This window comes from Ahaetulla prasina, unplaced genomic scaffold, assembly GCF_028640845.1.
Source record: "Ahaetulla prasina isolate Xishuangbanna unplaced genomic scaffold, ASM2864084v1 Contig169, whole genome shotgun sequence".
Taxonomy (NCBI): Eukaryota; Metazoa; Chordata; class Lepidosauria; order Squamata; family Colubridae; genus Ahaetulla; species Ahaetulla prasina.
Genome location: NW_026681919.1, coordinates 1 through 16,150, shown reverse-complemented (window position 1 = coordinate 16,150; position 16,150 = coordinate 1). Strand labels below are relative to the sequence as shown.

Sequence of the window (16,150 nt, the reverse complement as noted above, 5' to 3'; positions counted from 1 at the left end):
GGCTATTTACTACCACTACCACTTGGAGCCAGCAACATTAATGACATGAGTAAGTTGTTGATGAAATGATGTTGCCAAATGGAACAGGGGCAGAGAATTCTGACAGTGAAATCTCAAGAGATCTGTCTTTAAAAAGGCAATGCATAGTGGTCCATAAAGTACAAGCTGCCCACATCTATAGCTTTCTCCTATCTTGTTTTTTCTACTTCATCAACAGACAATTTTCAGATATTTTCTATGAGCCGAAGTTTCTGAATTATCTTCAGAAATAGTGTGTGGAGGGGGGATTGCAATGTACTCTATAGAAAGCCAGTGGATTTTGAAGTAGACATCTTGTGGGAAATACAACTTGAGAGGGAAAGGAAAATTGCTTTTGATTCAGACGCAGCTCCTAGTGGCTTACATAGCAGTCATATAATTCTCTTGGCATGATATAGAACTAATTTGTAACAGTCTTTTCCTATATGTTTCTTCAGTTTCCAAATTCAGCCTGTAGCCTTGGGCTTCCCAGATCATTTGCCCAATCAACTATTACAGGTGGTCCTTGACTTACAAGCATTCATTTAGTGACTGTTTGAAATTACAATGGCAATGAAAAAACTGATTTATGACCTTTTTTCACACTTAAGACCATTATAGGACTCCTGCGATCCCGTGATTAAAATGTAGATGCTTGGTGCTGATTCTTGGAGGGTTCTTTTAAGCTTTAATTAAATTTCAGTTTGACCACAGACCCAAGTCCAAATCTGGCTTCTTAAATATTTTATGAATGGAGTCTTTGCTAAAATTTGATGCACTGTATCATTGAATGACTGAAGATCTCTTTATTCAAAGAAGCAGTAATTCTTCAATATTGACAGAAGTGACAAATCACAATGCTAAAGATAAGTGGAATTTATCTTTAGTGAGTAGTTATGACCTGAAGTCAAGAGCTCTGCCAACAACTTCTGCTGGGTGCCAGTTACTTTCCAATATGTCATAATGTACTGTTCAAATAAATCTTCATGTACTTCTCAGCCAATCAGGATTTGGTTGAATCCTGAATTTCATCCAACTACTTTTTGCTATCTGCCAGTATATTTTGTTCCTAAATGCAAATCAGAGATCGTTGCCAGTAAATCTGCTTTCATACCTTAAGTTGTACTGTCACCTACTATGTGTTCTGCCAAACTAATCAGTGTAGAAGAAGGGGTGCTTTAAAATATAGACAAGGTCCAGAAAGCTGTTGCTCTTGGCATATTTAAGAAGATAAACAGCATATCTGTAGGGCTTCAGGCTGATCAACTGTGTTTTCTATCTAACATGATAAAGGGAAGGTAAGAAAGAAGTATGCCAGGTACTACACTTGATCTTAGCCAAAAGGCCGAGAAGTAAAATGTGGAATAAATTTGTTAAAATTTTAATTCCGGATATAATCTTTTTGGGGAAGACAATTGGAAATTGGCCGATTAAAAATAATATAAGACGTAATGAAGTGATTAAAGATGAAAATATAGAAACTATTAGAGATTGGTTAAAAGTTTTAGAAAATGAAAGGAGGAATAAAGAAATTATTGAAAAATTAGGGTTAAGCTGGTTTGAAAAAATACAGATAGAAAAATGGACAAAAAAATTAAGGGAAAACTATTCGATAAATAGATGTGAAACTGAATTTGAATATTTAGTATCTCGGATTATGAAAGATGAAATTGGGCTAAAGGGACTCGTTAGTAGGGTTTATAAGATTATAAACTCTGATGAAAAATTACAAAGAGTGATGAGGACAAATTGGGAAAAAGATCTTAATATTGAAATACCAGAGTCAGATTGGAATGTGAATTGGAATAGTAGAATTATGAGAACTTTATCTATAAGGATTAAAGAGCATAATTATAAAGTTGTTTGGAAATGGTATTTGACTCCAGTAAGATTGTCACAAATGGATAAAAAAATTAGTAAAAAATGTTGGAGATGTGAGATGGAATTGGGGACTTATGAACATATGTGGTATAAATGTGATAAGGTTAAAAAGTTTTGGCAACAATTGGAGAAAATGATATTTGAAATGATGGGGAAAGTAATAATATTGAGAGTGGAAACTATATTATTGTTGGTAATTAAGGAAATAGAATTAACAAAATATGAAAAAGAATTGATTAGAATTATGATTATAATAGGTAGAATTATAATAGCTAGATATTGGAAACTAGATGTGATTTTTAGAATAGAAGAGTGGAATTCTGAAATGTGGAAATTAGCTTTAAATGATAAAATGACATGTGATATTAAAATTAGAAGTGGTGTGTATAAAGAAGATATTTTCTGGAAGACTTGGAAACCATTTGTGGACTATGCGCTTGAACATTGGATGCTTCGGTACCTGTACCGAGAACGTGGATTTTGGCAATCATGAGGATATATCCAAGACCCAAATCTTCCTTTTTTTATGTATAGCACAAGGGTGGAAAATGTATTTTCTTTTTGTTTGTAACGTTAAATTTATAAAAAAAAAAAAAGAAAGAAAGAAAGAAGTATGCCAGGAGAGCTTCAAGAAAAAGTTTTGGGTTATATGAATTTCAAGATACTTCAAGTGTCATGGCTAAGCCAAGATAATTTGTTGCCTGAAGAATATATGGAATCTCTTACACTCTCATTTCATGTGCACTAGCAAATTTAATTGGCTCTCTTTAAGTCATCCTGTCACCAATATAGGTGAACCCCAGGAATCATCTACTGTATAACATACAGTATAAGGACTGCTACAACCACTATGTAGGACAAACAGGCAGTTGACTGACAAAATGCATCCACAAACAGCAATTAGCAGTCAGAAGACATGTTGAAAATTCTATAATTTCACAACATATACACAGATTTAACCATAGTTTCAATTGGGAAGTTATGACCATCCTAGACCAAGTTGTGTCCAAAAACTCTAGGGATTTTCTAGTAGCCTGGAATGCTGACAAATCAGCTATCAAAAGACACATAGACATTAACAACATCTGTAGACCATGCAAAAGAGACTATCACCCAGCCCAGAAAGAAGCAAAAAGACCTAAGCATCTCTCTGCCAGCAATCAGCACCCAGACTTAATTTCCGATTGGTCTAAAACTTGGCAACTCCAAATCTCAATCAGCAAATGCTCAGTCTTACATATTGGAAAAAAGAACCCTAACATCAAGTACAAACTTGATGGACATTACCTAACTGATGACCCCCACCCTCTCAAAGATCTTGGAGTTCTCATATCAAATGACCTTAATGCCAAAGCCCACTGCAACTACATAGCAAAAAAGGCCCTAAGAGTTGTAAATCTAACTTCTCTTTAGCTTCTTTTCTAAAAACTCTACACTACTAACTAGAGCATACAAAACATTTGCCAGACCTATTCTTGAATACAGTTCATCCATCTGGAACCCATACCACATCTCTGACATTAATACAATAGAACGTGTCCATAAATATTTTACTAGAAGAGTTCTTCGCTCCTCCGAAAACAACAAAATACCTTATACCAACAGACTTGAAATCCTGGGATTAGAAAACTTACAACTCGTCGACTTGACATGACCTGTGTTTAACACACAAAATCATCTATTGCAATATCCTTCCTATAAAAGACTATTTCTGCTTCAATCGCAATATTACAAGAGCAAAAAATAGATTCAAGCTAAATGTCAACCGCTTCAAACTTGATTGCAGAAAATATGACTTCTGTAACAGAGTTGTTAATGCTTGGAACTCATTACCTGACTCCATAGTCTCTACTCAAAATCCCAAAATCTTCAACCAAAAACTGTCTACTATTGACCTCACCCCATTCCTAAGAGGACTATAAGGGGCGTGCATAAGAGAATATATATATATTCTTCAAGATATGTTGTTTTATCTATGACAATTGTTTGTGTATACTGTTGTGACAAAAAGAAATTAAAAAAAAAAAGATCAGCATTGACTATGCTGTTAATCAGGTTAACATCAAACCAACAATCAAGTAAACAATACCCCAATCAGGAAAATGCCAAAGAAGCAAACAGCATGCCACCAGAATATAAAGTGACAGTAAATAGCATTCCTCACTAGCACTGATGATGTTACCTAATTTGGTAATAAAATGTCCGCAAAAAAACAAGCAAGCTCAGAGAGCACCCAGGACCACTCATGTTAACCCTGAGCTACAAATATTCACCATTATTTGTATAATTTATTATGTATACTTTTTAACTGGCAAGTAACTGTCATGAAACCATTCCACCAGCTGATGTAAAGATAACTTAGTTGTATCCTTTCAACTGCAATTGGAGGGTTCTTTTGTCTATATAGGAGATAATTACTGTCATTTTAAGTTGAGATTGCTGGCTTGCTTTACAACTAATGAGACTCAAGGTCCCAAGTATTTGTTAATATATAATAAAACTTCTGACTTATCAATTGAGTAAATGAGGAATATAATTATGCTATTTGTTAAGTTGGGAGAACGAGTAGACTGGAGGGCGGGCTTCAGAGAACAGCTTTTTATTCAGCAACTATCCAGCAGCTAGCCTCTCTGACAGCCTGCCCTTTTATAGGGAGTTGTCAGAGGGCTTAGCCAATCAGGTTTGGGAACTTTTCCCGCTCAAACAGCGGACCAGATAGGAAACTATACAAACTGTCAATATCTAACACCCCTCCCTTCTTTGTTGGAACAATCAAATCTATGTACGTAGTCACATAAGTAGGTGTGGTGTTTGCAGGTCCTTGTGGACTAGGTGTTCACTAGGTGTGGCGGCAGCCTGAGTGGTAGTGCCTGTTGCTGCCTCTTGGTTTGCCCATGGAAACTTCTGGAAGTGTTCAGGTGGGACCTGGTGGTTGACTGGAACTGATTTGCTTTGCTGAATTCCCAGTTCTTCAGGTATGTACTCCATCTCCATCAGGCTTGAGTTGCTAAGGAGAGAGTAAATTTTAGTTTAGTATTATCGGAATTGTTAGTGGTAGGGGAGAGTGGCTGCGGATTTGATCTACGTGCCTCCTCCATAGTTGCCCATCACCTAACCTGATTGCATACGATTTGGGCCCTGTTATTTGCTTTATTGTCCCTGGTAGCCATAGGGGTCCATCGGCAAAGTTTTTTGTGAATACCGGGTCCTCGATGCTAAAGGACCGGTGTGGCCTGTTGGTTATTTCTTTGTTTCTGGGGCATAGTTTGGGTGAAGTTGGTCTAAGACTGATCGGAGCCAGCAGCCTATGAGAAGTTCGGCTGGGCTCCTTCCTGTCACGGCGCTGGGTCTTATATGTTGGAAGAGGAGGAATTTGTCCACCCTGCATTGCCAATCACCTGGGCCTAGCCACCCTAATGCCTCCTTGGCAGATGTCACCATGCTTTCAGCCATACCATTATTGGCCAGATGGAAAGGTGCTGAGAGGGCATGCCTAATACGCTGGTCAGCTAAAAATCCCTTGAATGGTGTGGTGGTGGATTGTGGCCCGTTGTTGAACACTAAGATGTCTGGAAGGCTGCAGGTGGCGAATAGCTTTCTGAGCACCTTGATTACTGCTTTGGCAGAGGTTGTGCCCATCAGAATAATTTCTAACCACTTTGAGTAGGCATCTACCATGATTAGAAACGTTTGGTCATGAAAGGACCCTGCAAAATCTACGTGGGGTTGTTTCCACTCTATGGCTGATGCCTTCAGGTATGCAGGCCGTAACTCCTGACATGGTGGGCAGGTAGTTACCCACTCCTGTATCTCCTGGTCCATCTTAGGCCACCACACAAAGCTTCATGCAAGGACTTTCATCCAGACAATCCCCGGATTGCCCTCATGTAATACCCTTAATAAACCCTTTTGTAGACTGGTATATTATTACCTTATCGCCATAGCAAACACCCCCCCCCGACCAGATAGTTCATTTTGTTTTGCAAAATACAGTGCAAATTCTGCACCTACAGGGCCTTTTGTCCATCCCCTCCACACCCAGTTCAAAATAGTCTGAAACAGGGTTTTTTTCACTGAGTGTTTAGCCACTTCAGGAGATGTTACGAGTCCCAAATCGAGGCAGTCAAGTAGGACCGCAGATCGTCCAGGGTTGGATCATCCAAAGGTTCTGGTAAGGGGCAGCGGCTATAGGCATCAGCATGTCCCATAGTTCATCCGGGTTGATGAGAAAGTTTGTAGCTGTAGGCTGAGAGTAAAAGAGCCCACTGTGTGAATCTCAATGACATAGCCACAGGTATAGGACAGTCCCTAGCCAGCAACCCCAACAGTGGCATATGGTCAGTCACCAACTCAAAACCCTCCCAAATAAATATTCATGGAACTGTTTCACCCCAGCAACCACAGCCAGCGCTTCCCTGTTGAGCTGGCTGTAGTTCCTCTGCACTAGATAGTGTCCTGGAGATATAGGCTACCGGGGTCTCGGCAGGTGTTTGGCAGGTGGTGGCTGAGGACTGCTCCGACCCCAAAGGGGGAAGCATCACAGACCACCACGATAGGCAAGGTGTCATTACACTAGATCAGGAAACTGTCAGCAGAGAGCAGCCGCTTGACTGCCTGGAAAGCGGCAGCCTTTCTGTTTCCCCAAACCCACGGGGATCATTTTGACAGTAGCTTGTGAAGCAGCTCAGCCACCGTAGCCTTGTTCTTGAGAAAAATGCTGTAGAAATTCAGCAGTTCCAGAAATGACTTTAGTTCAGTCTGATTTCGGGGAGTAGGCGCATCTTGTATAGCTCGGATTTTGCTCTTGGTTGGGTGAATACCCTCCCTGGTGATTCTATACCCCAAGAATTCTACTTCCCTGACTCCAATTTGGCATTTACTGCCTTTGACATGTAGCCCTGTGGCATGGAATTTAGTGAGCACTTCCTGTAAACGGGAATGTAGTTGTTCTGTGCTGGCAGTTAACAGCACATCATCAAAGTAGGGTATTACCCCAGGAATTTTAAGCAAAAGTCACTCCATGATGCTTTGAAATATTCTGGGGGTGACGCTAACTCCAAACTGGAGGAGGTGACATTTGAATGCCCCCCTATGTGTTATGATGGTCTGCACCTTGAAGGTAGTGCCATCTACCAGCAGTCGCTAATACGCCTGTGCGAGGTCTAATTTTGCAAAAATGGCGCCAGGGCCTAGGGAATGTAATAAGTGCTGGACGACCAGCACAGGGTAGGTGCTTTGCTGGAGGGCCTTATTAATTGTGCATTTATAGTCAGCGCAGATGCACACTGATCTGTCCCCTTTTATTGGTGTCACTATAGGGGTCTCCCACTTGGCATAGTCGACTGGTTGTAAAATGCCCTGTTTAATTAATTTGTTGAGTTCCTGGTCAATTTTTGGCCTTAGTGCAAAGGAAACCCATTGGGGTTTCATCCTTATGGGGGCAATACTAGGGTCCAAACTAAATGATATGGGGGTGCCCACATACTTGCCAAGCTGCGGTCTGAAGACATCCTGGAACTCCCAGATCAGATCCTCTGCAGCAGCGCTGGCAATGGCATTGATGCCGGTAATCCCCAGTCCAAGGGCGCTGAACCAGTCCAGGTTGAGCAGGTTTGAGAGATCCCCGTTGATGACTGTTTGGGACAGCTGGCCATGGAACCTGTTGTAGCTGATGTTGAATGTTCTGCAGCCTAGCTGTTCTGTCCCCCTCAACCACAACCAAGAAGACACATGAGCTGACTATATTTGCCAGCAATTTATTCCTACAACAGATATCAGTTCTGGCAATGAACCTGCGATTGCCTGCCAAGTTCTCTTATCTCCTCAGAAGCCAGCATAACTGCAGTTCGTTGCTAGAGCAACCAAGAGTTCAGAACCAGAGGCCAAATTCTTAGTCTCAAAATATTGCAGCCAAAGTTTCCAAGAATCAGTTTTGTCTGTGTTGTGCCTCGTCCGCTTTCCCGCAGCCGGGCCCATCTTATCTGCTTCGAACGCTGAGGAATGTCCTAGCATGCCTCCGGCCCCAGCCCTGGCTCCATGCCCAGACAGGCCGAGGAGGAAGAAGTGCCCAGCCCCCAGCACTGGCTCCATGCCCAGGCAAATGGAGCAACTAGACCCCTCCCTCCCGCACAGCATGTGAGCCTGAGGAAGGTCAATTACCAACAGCTGCAGACTGGAGTGACCTCGCTTCAGGAGAATTGATAGGCGGCGGCAACAGAAGGAAGGGAGGGCAGGCCTGGATAAGTGCTGAGTCATGGAGCCACACCCATGGCCTATATAAAGGATCTGCTTTCTGGCATTCTCTGAGTCAGGCAAAGTCTACCTTATCTTGCTGAAGTCACTTTCTGGTCTCCTGCCTGCCTTGAGAACTTTGCTAGGACTTTGGCAGAGCTGCAGAGGCACGCCTGATTCGGATTTCCCTGACCCGGCCGTCAGCGGAGGAGTGGGACACGACAGTGTGTCACAAGAAGCTATGGAGCAGCTCCTCCTGCTTTTATACCCTGTGGGGTGTGGCTCCGTGACTCAGCACTCTCTAGGCCTGCCCCACCCCTTCTTTTGTTGTTCCCGCCTCTCCTTTCTGCGATACCTGGGATTTAACCAGGACTGATTGTCAGCAGCTGGCTCTTGAGGCGTTGCCTGGGAGGGGGAAGATGCAGGAGCATGAAGACTCAACATCTCTTCCAACTGGACAGCAACTGCAACCTGGAGTGGAACCAGAGAGGAACCTCCTGCACAGGGAAGCCCTGTCGGCTCTTCCCCCTCACTCTCTGAGTCACTCTCTGCCAAGAGGCCAGGTCGGGAGCTGAAGACACAACACTAGCACAGGGATACGGTTGCCTTGGTAGTCATTCAGTTTTAAACTTCGCTGTATTAGTTGTTGCTTTTGCAGCTTTGGTACTGCCTTCTTCAACACCTGCCAAGACATGATAATTACAGAGGACCCCGTATCTATTTCCATTTTGCAGGGCAACCCCTCGATTAGTATGGAAATACTTAATTTCTTCTTGTATGGCACATTGGCTTGTTTGATTGGTGTCTGGGGTTCTTGATTTGTTCCTCACCAGCTTAGGCCTCCATGAGTCTCGTTTAAATGGCTTTGGTGCCTCTGGTGAGGTGGTTACTGGCATCTCTCGGTGGCTGCTGGGCAGGGGTCATTGACAGACTCTTGCTAGATGCCCCTTCCAGTCGCATCTTCTGCAGATGGCTTCTTGGTAGCGGCAGGAGGCTCACGGTGCTGTCCCTAACTGGCACAATATAGTTTCTTGCTCTCCTACTCCTTTATCCTTCGCATGTCAGTTTGGTAGATTTGGTCCTCGCCCTTCAGATTCTGTCTCTTGGTAGTCCCCCTTATGCACAGTGGCCATGGGTTTCACCGCTGCGGGGGCTGTGGCAAGTTTTGGAGCAATTCGGCCATTCTGTTGGAGGACTCTGAGGCCCCGGCCTCATATAAGGTGGTATGCAGAGTCAAGTTCGTTTTAGCCAGAAGCCTTCATTATAAACAGAGGTCTTGCACCACACAAATGAGCTGGTCTAGTAATATGTCATCCAGGTCTCTGAATTCACAGTGGGCAGTGGCTTTTCAAAGCACTGCCATGTATTGATTGATAGATTCACTGCTTTTCTGCATCTGATGCCAGAACTCGTAGTGATGAACCACCTTTGATGGAGCTGGAGCATAATGCGTTTTGAAGGACTTGCCATAATATGAATTTTACTGGCATTGGCTCTGACAAGGACTCCACTGTGTCGAAGAACAGTGCCCTTTTTTGATTGTCCAATGACCCCAGGAGATCATTGGCTTCCATGAAGCACTCGAACTGTAGGTGGCCCAATTCTCCTACTCCGGATTGAAGGATGTAGGCAGGTGGAATGCAGACATGTTTTGCCGCCTTTTTTTCTCGTTTGAATTTGAAGTGCAAAATGACCACCGTTCCACAACGGTCGCAGGGCTGTATGGTTCGTTGTCAGCTCTTTTTACTTCAGTTCTCCCCTCCAAATCCCACCTTCATCGCCATTGTTAAGTTGGGAGAATGAGGAGACTGGAGACAGGCTTCAGACAACAGCTGTTTATTCAGCAACTATGTACAATCCAGCAGCTAGCCTCTGACAGTCTGCCCTTTATAGGAAGCTGTCAGAGGGCTCAGCCAATCAGGTTTGGGAACCTTTCCCGCTCAAACAGTAGACCAAATAGGAAACTATGTAAACTGTTAATATCTAATGCTATTGTGAGAGACATTCTTGAATTTTGCTGTTATTAATACAAGAGGTGAATGCAACCCATAGTCTTACTCATTGATGATATGTGGAAAAACAGCATTTCATTAGGAATCCTCAGACATTATCCATGACATGAATAATTATTTTATTAATAATGCTTTTTGTTTTTTTTAAAAAGTAGTTTGATAGTAATGTTTGTTTATACACCTTATAGTACAATGAGTGACAAACAAATTAAATAAATATAGTACATTGTAGTTTCTTGTAGTTAGTTCTTTCAACAAATACTTAAAAACGTTCTTTCTCAGTTATTCATACTTTATGTATCAAAGCATATATTAAGAACTATGGCAGTAACACAAAAGTTTTCAAATTTAATGTTCAGATTCAATTTGCTGTCCTCTTTGTACCTACTTTAACAGTAGCAAAGATTTTGATTGCTAGTTTAAAAAAAGCTAAAAATAACACCTAACTGTACTAAGATGTCCATATTTTAAATTATTTGTATCTCTAGATATTTTATTTGTTTTAAAGATATTTATTTGTCCTGAATTGAGGTGAATATGGCATGGGCTTAATGTTATTCCACCTATGGGGAAAATTGCATTAAACTCAACAAAGGAATTGAACAATTCAGCATCAAATTCATTGGTCCCAAGAATCTTGGTTCATTGGCATGAATAATTGATTTTTACAGCTCCAATACAGTGCTGAATTAGATTGTATAGCAATACTTGCATAAGAATCCAATTTAGTAAATAAGAAAGGCCTCTATCTTTAAATAAAGAATCCTTTATATATAGCCCTTCATGACTTTAATTTTTAAAAGGACAAGGCAAGGAAAAGATGTTTGCCCAATCCCTTGAAGAATTGCTGTATGGGCCTGTACGAAGGGAAGGGAACGGAAGGGAAGGGAAGGGAAGGGAAGAGAAGGAAGGGAAAGGAAAGGAAAGGAAAGGAAAGGAAAGGAAAGAAGACAAATGTTCCTTTTACTCCACCAGACCTTCCATCAGAACTAGATGTGCTACACAACCACTCCTGCATCCCTAAATTAATGTAGTGCAGGGGTGTCAAACTCAAGTCCCAGGGGCTGAATGTGGCCCATGGGGTTGCTTAGATCTGCACATCCCAGTTTCTGCAATCATTCTTCATATATTTTAGTTGCAGTCCCCTGATAATCTTTGTTGCTCTTTGCACCTTTTCTAGGCTCTCAACATCTTGTTTGTGTCATGGTAACCAAAACTAGACATTTTCCAAGTGTGGTCTTACCAGTGCAGTATAAACACTACACATGACTTTCATACTACAAAGGACTGCTTTGGGTTTTTTGGCAGCCGCAGCACACTGCTGACTAATATTTAAGAGATTTCTAGGATTTCTAGATAGTTACTCATAGTTACTGCTGTTGAGCAAGGTTCTATCTATTTTACAACTGTGCATTTGGGGTTTGTTTGGGTTTTTTTTGCCTAAGAGTAAAACCTTACTTTTCTCACCATTGAATTATATTTCGTTGGATAAGACCTAGTGTACATTCTGGATCATAAGCTTATCATCTAAAGTGTTGGTTATTCCTCCCAGCTTGGTTTTGTCTGCAAATTTGATGATTTCCCCTTCTATCCAGGGGTGAAATCCAGCAGGTTCTGACAGGTTCTAGAGAACCGGTAGTGGAAATTTTGAGTAGTTTGGAGAACCAGAAAATACCACCTCTGACTGGCCCCTGAGTGGGATGGGAATCGAGATTTTGCAGTATCCTTCCCCTGCCACATCCACCAAGCCACGCCTACCAAGCCACGCCCACAGAACCGGTAGTAAAAACATTTGGATTTCACCATTGCTTCTATCCTCATGTAAATTATTTTTGAAGATGTTGAAGAATACTCGGCCTAATAACATAACTGCCGCTGCATGCTTCCCTCCATATAGATATAGTTCCCTTAAGAAATACATGTTCAGTGCAGGTGGTCAGCAGGTTATGAATACATTTGGAGATGATGCCCAAATATCCCACATTTTTTTATCTTACAAGAAGTAGGGTGTGATCTACTTTGTCAAATGCCTCACTGAAGTCCAAGTAAATAATGTTCACAGCATTTCAATCGTCACTTCGAACTCACTGGTCATAAGTCGAGGACTACCTGTATTACAAAATCCCCCTAACAGAACCATTAACAATAACATGGAGAAAATTATTCAGTCTACAAAGCTCAAGTCTAATAACTCCATCCAAGCAATAAGAAGGAACAGCTGTAAAAATAATCAAGAAAAACAAAACTGGACGCAAGCAGCTGTGTTAAAAAATATATTTCTGAACAGATGGGTTGGATTTGATTTGATTGAGAGGAAGCTATTCATTACCAAAAGGGGGAAAAAGAAGGGGGGGATTTACTTATTATCTTTAAAACCATGATGGAAGGAAGTTTGCATGGGATTCTGAAGCAATCTTAGATCTGTTTTTCTTTCCAGGTGACTTATGAACATGCTCTAGGTTAAAGGATACCTATACAAATGCTATCAATCAATTAAGTATTTTACCTGTGAATTCTCCAATATCTTGCAAATATATGCAGCCAACATCTGCCAAAGTGGTAAATATTTTCTGGCATCTTTTTAAAGCACCTTGCATATTTATTAAAATGAAGGAGAAAGAAAAGAAGATAGAATTCTTCATGGAACATCTGAAGTGATAGCCTGTTGTCTTTCTTCTCAAATATTGTTCCATCAGTTCATTTCTTGTTTAGCTCAGGTTTTATTTTTATGTTTTCTTTTTAAATGGATTTTCCTCCAGAGAAGTTTACAATGAAAGACAATAGTAATATTTAATTAATAAGAAAAAATTAAAATCAGGAATAAGGAATCAAAAATATTCCTGATAAAATTAAATGTTTGAGGACCTCATAAACTGGAGTTTTTCTGCTTCAAAGACTAAGATTTTATTTAAGCATGATTTTCGTGTTTGTTAGAGAGGAAGTGAACATGGACAGTGATGTATCATTAAGAGGATAAAACATTACCTTGGCTTCCTTCCTTTCTTTGAAAATGTTCAATGTTTTTTATTTGTTTATTATTAAACTTGTGCATTACTGCAGTCGCTCAACTGCTTACAATAGAACCGAAAGTCATACAACTCAATCAAAAGCAGAGATCAACGTGCAGAAAAATAATGGTGGCGTAATACATGAAATCAAAAGACTTCTCTGAAATGATTATTTTCAAAAATGTCCTGAAAGCTAGCAGGAAGGGAATAAGTATGATCTCTATAGGAAGGCCATTCCCAAAACTAATACCCCTACATAAAAGCAGTGCTTCTATCCTTGGTCCCATCAGAAACTTGTAACCCAGAAAGGCTATAACAAGTATTTCCTACATTATTTAGTGGTCAGAGTTAGGGGTCCTAAAGATGGGTAGATGCCAAATTACAAATTATTTTATAAGTGAGCTCCTTAAGTTATCCAGTCTCTAAGGCAGGCTCTGCAAAATTGATGTTATATGCTCCCATTCCTTAGAGCTAATAAGTATACAGATCACCACATTCTATAGCAATTCCAGTTTCCAAACAGCCCTTTTTGAAAAACATTGCCATAGTCTAGCCTGATGATGATGAAAGCATGAGTTACTATAGCTAGGACTTCATCTACCAGGTAAGGTCACAATTAATATATCAACTCGAGCTTGGCAAATGCCCCTCTAGCTTTAGTTCCTAGCAGTGAAACTAAAAGGAACCCAAATTGTGCACCTGCTCTTTCACAAATAGTTTCTGCCTATCAGAGATGACACCTCTGTAGACAGAGAACCTCGTCGTACACATAATAACTCTTTCTTATTTGGGTTCAACTTCAATCTGTTCATTCACATCTTATAGTCTTCAAGCATCAGGAAAATACATCAACAGCCTCTTCTCTATGTTCCAGAGTAGTAATATAAACTTGGATATCATCAGTGTATTGAAAAGTTTGCACACAAAACCATTGGATGGCCTGACCGAGCAGTATATATGATAACTGTTAACCAGCAAGGGAGAAGGGGCTTTGGCTCCCCACATAAACTGAAGCTATTGGAACAACCTTTCATTCCTTATCACCATTTGAGAACATGTGCTGAGGAAGGAACAGAATCACTCCTCTCCTTAACCCACAGACAATTCAGTATCATTCTTAATTATAAGTGAATCAGAGTATAATCTGCCCAAGATAATAGGATGATGGGACTTGTTTTTAGCTAACTAACCATCTGCTCAGAAGCAAGAATAATGTTTAAAGCAGTGGTTCTCAACCTTTATAGTGCTGCGATTCCTTTAATACAATTCCCCACGATGTGGCGACCCCAACCGTAAAATTATTTTTTTAGGCAGCGATCTCAGTGCGCCTCAGCAGTCGCAGAAGGGGGAAAAAAGCGGCAAACTGTTTTTTTGAATTTATCGCGCCTGAAGCCATATTGGCCAGCAATCTGAACTGCTTGCAATTGCCTTGAGGACGGAGGCATTAAAGCGGAGACTCCTCCCCTATTAAGTTTATTGCGCCTGAAGACAGATTAGGCTAGCGATTGGAAGTGATTGCAGTTGGGTTGAGAGGGAGACATCAGAGCAAAGATTTCTCTCTTTTTTAATTCATTGCGCCTGAAGCCAAATTCACGATTCTTCGATTCACAAGTATACTTCCCATATTTCCGATGGTCTTAGGTGACCCCTGGCAAATCGTCATTCGACCCCCAACGGGGTCGCGATCCATAGGTTGAGAACCACTGGTCTAAAGTATAGCCATCAATATGGTTTAGGCCCAGAATTACTTGGGAAAAACTCATGAACGCATGAGTGATGTTCTCCACCATAAGGTCCAATAGCTCAGGAATGGATCTTGCCAGCCAGAAAAACTATCAGTACAGAACCAGGGTCCCAAGCTCATCCATCTAGTCTTTTCTATCATTTTAAACAGTCATATCTCACTATCTCAAGAGCAGTATCTCTGACTATATAAAGCAGCCCATAGGATGGGAAGTTGAGAACCATTCCTTTCCTGGTCTTGGTGTTAAGCTGCTTAAACCTGGAAAGTCAGATAACTAATGAGGTGCTATAGTCATTCAAATAAACATTGCTTTTTTATTGTTAGGAGAAAAAGAGATCATTTTTGAACTCTGGTGTTAGACAAGATTCTCTTGTCCACCTATAACTCAACTGAAAAGGAAGCACATTGATAAGGAATTAATAATAATAATAATAACAACAGAGTTGGAAGGGACCTTGGAGCCCTTCTAGTCCAACCCCCTGCCCAGGCAGGAAACCCACCATCTCAGTCAGATGGTTATTCAACATCATCTTAAAAATTTCCAGTATTGGGGCATTTACAACTTCTGCAGGCAAGTTGAATGAATGGGAATATGAAATTAGGGGCTAAGTCCAGTTTAGCTTCTTTTAGAGTATAGATGTTGTACTGCTAAAACTTGTATATCTCTGAAAAGAAAGATTGTTTAAGAAATTTTTGTAGATCTGGTTTAAGTGATAGTAAGTTTAATTTGGGTTTATATGGAGATTAGAGGAGCTAAACCTCAAACCACTTGAAGGGTGTTAGAAAGTGGCCATAGATAAAATCTCTATCATGAAGACACTAGCTAGAATGGCGTTCTGAAATTCTGGATATCATAGTATAACCTGCACAGAGTTTGTACAAGATGAAGAAGTTTTAAGTTTTTTAAAAAATACTTTTATTGATAGAAAAGTACTTCAACAATTGAGGATAAAGGTTCGTTCTTTGATCTTGTTGGCTGGTTTCTGAATAGTTCATTACCAGTCTAGGTAACATCTTCAGCTGAGTTTAGGGCTTGTCAGTGTTCTGAACATTGACACTGACATCCCCTAAACTCTGTTGAAGATGTTACCTAGCCTGGTAACAAAACATCCAGAAACCAACCCACAAGCTCTGAGAATGAGCCTTCACCCTCATCCTACACCCAAGCTACAGATATTTGCCACTATTGCAAACTTTATTTTTATTTATTTAGTTATTTATTTGTCACAACAATATATATAAGTATCATACAAAAG

The 16,150-nt window shown here is 40.7% G+C and overlaps 1 pseudogene; it reads right to left on the bottom strand.

Annotated features, from left to right (window-relative positions):
- Nucleotides 1-1,198: 1,198 nt before the first annotated feature.
- LOC131187282 (U2 spliceosomal RNA) lies at nucleotides 1,199-1,375 on the bottom strand (annotated as a pseudogene).
- Between the last annotated feature and the right edge of the window lie 14,775 nt (nucleotides 1,376-16,150).